This window comes from Styela clava, chromosome 8 (genome assembly GCF_964204865.1).
Source record: "Styela clava chromosome 8, kaStyClav1.hap1.2, whole genome shotgun sequence".
Lineage (NCBI taxonomy): Eukaryota > Metazoa > Chordata > Ascidiacea > Stolidobranchia > Styelidae > Styela > Styela clava.
The window spans coordinates 3,562,280-3,570,807 of record NC_135257.1 but is presented as its reverse complement, the minus strand read 5'-3'; positions in this window follow the sequence as shown (position 1 = coordinate 3,570,807).

The following is an 8,528-nucleotide window of genomic DNA, read 5'->3' as shown; positions in this document are numbered from 1 at the left end:
CCATTTTTACGCTTATCCCAAGACTAGCCGACCCGTACCTGTTGTAACTCTAATCCAGCATGAAGCACCGATACTGCCATAACGTTTCAAACATGCCTCCGGATTAATTACGTCTAATGGTTATAGAAATGCGCCGTAACATTGATGCAATTATCTTTTGTTTTTCTTTGATGTCTATGTTCACCTTTTATAGATTAAGAGTAATGGAAAGGCCTCAATAAATTCTTTTTGATATATATGCGCAAGAATATTAGCGAACAATAGAAAACACAAACACTTCACTATCATTTAATCGCAAAAAGGGCTTTAAATGGAACAAAATATTCAAGAGGAAAAAGGATTCATATGAAAACCCCGTTGTAGTCCACAAGCGGTCGAGACGACTGAGGTCACCAATTAAAAATGAAAAGAAGAGCAAAGCGAAGAAACAACTCGACTAGAATGTGACTGCACACAGAAGTGAACTCGAGAAATCTCCTGTTTTTAAAGAAATCGATAAAACCATCGAAAAATTTAAATCACTTGTAATGAATCTAGAGGCAAACAATTGCTACTTTCTAGCGAAGACAACGCTTACAAGTACGGCAAGTTATTGCATAGAAACGATATTCCCGCCTCGAATTCTGATGTAAAATTAAGATCCTCTAGTCTTTTGCCTATAGTTGAACGTAAAGTGTCAAGCATAAAAATAACAAACAATTTGGAAAACCACGATGAAAATAATCGTTTCCTTCATCAATACGTTCTAGTAGTATGAGGCTTCGGTCTAAAAGCTTTGGGAATCTGATCGAATTTGAAAAATCGGAAGCGTCTGATTTTCGTTCATTATTATTGAATAGTAGTCTGAAAAATATTCACGGTTCAACGGTAAATTATGAATCACAACAAGCTAGGCGTTCTTCATCAAGCCAGGGTGTAGGCACACACGACGATACGATGAATAGTCGTGAAACGCTACTCAAATGCGATAATGTTCTAGAATCTAGATGAATTACTGCAAGCTTCTACTATCAAAACGTTTTATAAAAGCTGTTGTTGTTGTTAAATCAATTAATATTAATTTAATGCACAATTTCTGCTCATGGTTTCAGCACAATTGCAATTTTTGATATTATATATATCTCTCTTCCAGCTATGGACCCATTTATTTGACATGGGTACTTTTAAAGTTATTTTTTTTGTTAACCATTAAGCCCTAAAGCTTCTTTCGTGGCTTTTTAAAAGCGTGTGCTAGAGTTCTATTCAGAAATATATCTATAATAATGTGACTATACTCGAGTACCAACTTACTATGTGACGTCGCATTGAGTATTGTTATAGGAACGGCTAATGTTTCAGAATTATTCGTAAGCAAACGACTACGTAGAATTTGTTCGGTTATTAAAATACATTCGAGGTTTTTGCACTCTGCTGAAACAATGGCAGAGCAAGGATTGAGAATAAAAACAGATATCATAGGCATTATTCGGAAGAAAGTATAAATTGAGAAAGAGTGAGATTCTGAAATTACCCCGTTGCATAATGCGCATTATGCCACGATTCGCGTCATTACCCGAACTAATATTGGGTACTAATATTTCGGCGAAGGCGTTGCGTTAACTTATCTTTGCCGTATGTTTTGATGTTAGTGATGATGATGATTTCTGCTTTCTGATGTCTAAACTAGCTCGAACTATTCAGGCTGTCGATTATTAAGTTTATAGTATTAACACGAAGTAATCAACAAATATTTTGCATAAATGGATTCGCTATATATATATATATATATATATTGGCATAAATAATGTGTGTTTGTAAATGACCTGTAAGTTTTCGTAATCATGATGGTATGTATGGTGAACCCTCTAAAACGCTGATTTTTCAATTTTAAAAATGGTAAATTTTTCTGAATATCAAAAAAAAAAATGTGCTAATCAAGGTAATATTGTAGTTTCATCTCGTGATAAACCTATGCCATATGAACCTCGAATAACAAAGATTATTACATTGCTGGTAAAACCTATGTTTGCACGTCCACGATAAAGTTTTTGGCATTTCTAACGGTAGTAGTATTGTCTGTCTGATTAGATTTTTGTACATATAATATTTACTTATACTCTTCTTTACCAAGAAAAAAGTGTGAATGTATTCAGAAAAAAAGGCCATGTCAATTGATTCTCTGAACGTCACTGTGACTTTCTTCTTATTCTGGTCTCGAGCGTTTACTACACAGTGGCAAATACCAGCAGGTATCTTGAATTCTACACTGCTTAACCTCGCCCAGGGATTGGCACATGAGACTTTGTTTCGCAACTTTAAATAACGAGTAGGGCTGTCCAAGCGAACCAAATATTCGAAATCGAATCGCAAATTATTCGAATCGTTTTTCGCTAATTTTCGAATGCTAAACTTAGGTACCGGTACATAAAGCGGAAACCACCATTACGGGATGTTTTTCATCGGGCAAGCGACGGCGCTCCGAGCTCAGACCACTCTCGCTCCCGGCTTAATTGGTTTCCCGATATTTCTCTCGCCTTCATTTTGTGATAAACATGTCATTTCTAATGCCCGCCCGGTGGCACGTGATTTGCCATTTCATGCATGGTCATCATAACAAGGTATAATTGGTCTTGACGTTTTTGAGAGAGAACAAGGAGTAAAAAGAGACAATTTAGAAAACGATAGTTCTATAAATACAATGATTTGAAGCTGTTGAGTTAGTTATCATAGGAACATGGTACAGGCGACTCAAATCTGAAACAGGTGTTTTGGGATCCTTACGATGGCAATACCTTCTTTGAATGGAATTTGTAATTTCTTATGATGGCATTACTGTATTATCCATCAATATACCAAGACAAATAATTGCACTCTTGTATTTTGATGGCTGTTGTACACTAACAATATTATAGTCATCAAATAATATTGTCATCAAACTAGCTTGGAATTTTTAAATGCAATTTTGAACTTGAGCAACAGTTTTATCTATATTGATGGTTGTTATTATTTTACTGAAATTTACACAAAAAACATAAGACTAATGAATAGGATTGAAATAGCATCTACAGGCTTTACATGTCCTATTAAAACTGAATCCATCAAAATTGAGATTGCAATTGTTGAATAGTGCAATTTTTACTCTTAACACTCAACAGTTTTCGAGACCCAAATTTTGGAGTTCTCCAATTTTTTGACCAGTTCATACAAGTGTGTGATCTCCTTTTATAAATCTGAAAACATTGTATTGCAAAATACCAGCAGTAAGTAAGATGTAACTGCACATACGTTACCACGACATCGAAGGGCACGCGTTTATTGTATAATAGAGACAGATTTAATATTGCGCAATAATATTCGATTATTCGGTTCGATTTGGCAAAAATATTCGATTCAAATCAAAAAATTATTCGATTTTGGACAGCCCTAATAACGAGTTGAAAACAAATTTGTATAGAAAACACGAAATTAGATTTAAAATTATGTTTATGGAGAAATCAGCAAACTAAAATCAAGTTTGCAAAATTCTCTCCAGAGTTTTGTCTTCGCTATTCACAAAATTCTCTTTTTAGTTGCTTATATAATTTGCAACCGTTTTCATACTATATAGTAAATGCATGGGTAAGTGGATGTAGCAGATGTACTAACATAAAAACGATCAGGATGCAATTCAGGGATACGCAAATGATTTTTAATGGAAATTTTTCGTTATGGAGAATCGAGTACCTCGTGCAAAAAATCAAAAGGGTTTAATAAAATAAAGTGAAGTCAAAGCTATTTATTGTTTTCTTATAAATTTCAGAAATGTACTCTTCTATAGGCGATGAACCAGATAAATATTCATATTTATAAATAATAATATTTACTTTTTGATCCTTTTGAATTGTCTATTCGGCTAGACCAAGTATTCTTCTTGGGTCTTTTCCTATACAATGAAAACAATACGCAGCTGAAAAAATTGATGTATTTGAAAGCTTCATACGCACAGCTTCCTTCACACCAAATGCTACATTTCGTCGGAAATTTTGTTTTGTTCAAAAGTCTTTTCACAAAATCGGACGTTGATTAAGCTCAATAGGATGTTTCACGTTGGCTCAGCTGTTTCCCAAACAATGTAGATTAAAAAGCCTCGCGCAAATTTTATTTCGACAAAATGGTTACCGCTTATTAAATGGTTTTGATATCGACTCCTATTGCTACACATGATCGCATATTGCTAATAATTTTATATCTATGTTTGAAAGATACGAACTGCTAGTCTGCTAACACACTCTCTTTGATGAGGGCAAATCGTACCGAGGTCTGGAATCAGATACAGAAAGTGGACTAACATGCCAACGATGGGATTCACACAGTCACGCGAAGTAAATCTTTTTTTTTTGCATGTTTTGTTTGCGAATGAGTTGTGTTTATACTGCAATCATATTTTACCAGTACCGTTATATAGAATTATTGCAGAAACCCCGATGGCGGCGATAATGGCCCTTGGTGTTATACGATCGATGTGAATACCCGAAGGGTAATTTGCTCCATTCCTATGTGCAACAGTAAGTTCACTGATTTTCGTGTCACAATCTTTTACGTATATCCACTGTAAGTTGGTATAATTTAAATCTGTGAAAATTGTAGAGCCGAACAAGTATGCAACTGCACAAGCTACATCCTTGGTTAACTGGGAGCAAAACTCCTTACTCTAAAAAATGAAATTAGCAATAGCACGCTTAGTGCAAAATTCATGAAGCATATGAGCTAAAGAAATACAGTACAATAATCAGTAACTAGAACTAGTGAAAATTGGTAAGAAACCAAGCTGTATTAATATTACTGTGAGTGGTACGTCATCTTTTATGAACTGTGCTTAAAACATTTTTCTTGTTTCTACCAGACTCAACCCAGAATAGATACATATTAGTACACATTGCAACGATTTTAAACTTCGTGAGCGCCACTGTCTAAGCTGGTACACTATGACGACATTTGATCGTATGATATCAGAGAGCAACAATTTTCAGTATTTCAATAATAGCTACTATTTTAATAAACCACGTTATGAATATAAAAATATAGCTAATTCAAAAAGAGAACCTTAAATGTTACATCCAACTTCGAATAAAAAAGCTGTATTTTTGAATCTGCATTCATTTTGTTCAGCAACGAGTTGTTATGAAGAGAGATATTTGGGAATGTTTTGCCGTGGCTTTGTCAATTCTATAATAAATGGTAATACATGCCAAAAGTAGGGAAAACAATATCCCCATAGTTACGACAGGTAATACACTACAGCGACGCTTGAATAAAATGAGAATAGTCCTATTTTTTATCATTAATCAAGCAATTTTACCAAATATAGAAAACTACCCGAATGGGACTTGAGGGATAACTTTTTTAGAAACTCTGCTAATGATGGAATCAAAAACCTTGGTGCTGTACAAGCAATCCAGGGATCCGTTGGGAATATTGTTCCATACCAATATGCATATGTAAGTGCCGCGTTTGTGTGTAAAAAGGGAAAATTATCAATGTTTGGTTGCGACATGTCGTAGGATGCCATTTATATCGCCTTTACCGCCGAATAAAGTTCTTTTTAGTCAATTGGGCATGTAATGGCGTGAAATTTCGTCTTTACTATCCGGTTTTCAGACCCCGGCATTTACTAAAAAACGACAACCATTCGCAATACTTAGGACTCCAAATATCATTCAAAAAGGATATTTGGAATGTGACAGAAGCTACGTTCATTCTTTCTGAAAAAGAAAGTCCATCTTAATGGCGGTTTCGTTGCTAGGTCATCCCGACGAATTTGGTGAATTCCACCGTCTACAGGCGTAAATGACTATTTGTGGCGGTGAGGTGAAGGAGACATTGAATGGGTACCTACAACTGGTCGCAGCCAAATATTAACGCCAATGTTGCATTTAAAATTTGCCATTTTGACACACTATCGCGGTGTAATTGAATCGTTAACGTCCTTACCAAGGGGAGGGGAATGGGTGGAAAAGTTATCTGGCATGTGTTTGTGTTATTTTCTTCCAGATTTTTCACTTAGAAGACAAGAAATACTTTTCTATATATGATATCAAAACACTAAAATATACCACCAGACTATGTTATTATGAAACTTTTGTGCTGCATTATATGATATTACCTTTTCGCCACACACAATAAAAAGCGATTTGGGGGGAATCCATTCCTCCCCTTCACAAAACCAAAATTTAAAAACGAATAATATGATTTTCTTGTATTACAGATTGAAGCTAACAGAAAATCAAGGTTGAAAGCTGGTAGCAAAAACATTCTTATTTGTCTCGCAGTGCAGTGTCACCTGTAATCCCACGTGATTAGCAGATTGCCCTCTCGCCTATCATACTTTGATTCGCAGCAATGGTAACATACCTGAGCATGCCCCATTAAATTGACACTTACTCATCGCATCACAATTTAGAATATTACAGGTCAGAAAGAGATATTGAATATAAGGCAAAAAAGTAAAATACCACGATTAGTAGTTATATTCATGGTGTCATTGACTCGTTGGATATCTGCATTGCCAGGTATTATAATCTTGGATTATAATCTGTTTTTGCACATAAACAGTTTACTTGAGGTATTTATGTTCCGGTCATTTTATTTATTAATAATATCGATATTAAATTTTTATTCATGTTTCTGAATTGACCACTTTTCAAACTTGAATTGTATTTGGTCGCATATTTTGTTCCATTATGCCTGAGAAAATTGAAGATGGAAGATTGCTATCTTATCCTATCCAAAACAAGAATTATGCTGTGTACAGTATATCATGTGGGATGTATTTATTTACAAATGAATTACAGATTCTCTGTGGCTTGATTATAACGTGAGAAATTGAAATAATGAAATATTATAATTCATTTATATATAAAATTATACTGATCAGTTTGAAACGAAATTCAAATCAAAACAAAATATTGTTTGTTTATACATATACAAACAACGAATGGGTATTGAACCTATCTTCCTTCATGCGCGCAGTTTGGCAAATATTCCTAAAAATAACTAAAATTCTTTGTAATTCTAACTTCCATAAATTAGAAGCGAGTAACACTATCATTTTTAGTATTGGACTATGCGTCGGTCATATATAATCCGTGATTCCTGATTATGAGTTCGTCTCAGACCTTTTCTTCGTCAATTATTTCGTTATTGACAGGAACGATGGTGTGCTTTGTAACGAATGAATTCATGCTGCTGGCATCGTCTCTGTTTTTGTCTCTTGCTCCGCTGTTGGAGACACCGGATGATTTACGCCTTGGAATAAAGTGAATATTAACTTATAAATAGGCATCAGTTTAGCTACTGATTGATAGATGGCATGACATTTATCAAATTTAAAAATCTACCACACCAGTTGATGCGACGACATTTGCACAATAGTCACGAACTTGAAGAGAATTTTCAAACCCGAGCACTCTTAAAAACTTCGCCATGGGCATTATCTTGGTTCAACACCAGACACGCATGGTCACATATATTTATAATCTAATCATTTGTAGTTTTACATATCGTCACGCTAATAACCGAATTGCGTAAGTCATTTTTGACGATTTTGAGCTTTTTTATAAAATAGGTATTTATGTAATGCTGCGCACCTGTCTGTTAACTCAGATTTTATTTTAAGAATTCCGAAACCCATAAAAATCGAGATTTAGTATGGCATGCACATTTGTGCAATTGTTTCGTCATAATAAATTATCTTTGTTATCGCAGGACTATTGTGACGTCACAAAGGCAAAATAACCTCTGTGAAGTATTTTCGAGTTTTTGCATCTTGGATTCTAGCTTAGCGCGAATTAATTTGAATTTATACTACAGTATAGGAAGACGTGCACTTGTGATATTCACTGTCCGAGTCCAATTCACCTTGGTTGGCTTTTATATTGGGTGCATTGCTGTTTTATTCTTTATATTTAATCTTAGTCTTATTTCGGAGGGTGTGCAGAACGTGTTATATTGATGAAATATATATTTTGCTATTCTTTCTGAAAAAGAAAGTCCATCTTAATGGCGGTTTCGTTGCTAGGTCATCCCGACGAATTTGGTGAATTCCACCGTCTACAGGCGTAAATGACTATTTGTGGCGGTGAGGTGAAGGAGACATTGAATGGGTACCTACAACTGGTCGCAGCCAAATATTAACGCCAATGTTGCATTTAAAATTTGCCATTTTGACACACTATCGCGGTGTAATTGAATCGTTAACGTCCTTACCAAGGGGAGGGGAATGGGTGGAAAAGTTATCTGGCATGTGTTTGTGTTATTTTCTTCCAGATTTTTCACTTAGAAGACAAGAAATACTTTTCTATATATGATATCAAAACACTAAAATATACCACCAGACTATGTTATTATGAAACTTTTGTGCTGCATTATATGATATCACCTTTTCGCCACACACAATAAAAAGCGATTTGGGGGGAATCCATTCCTCCCCTTCACAAAACCAAAATTTAAAAACGAATAATATGATTTTCTTGTATTACAGATTGAAGCTAACAGAAAATCAAGGTTGAAAG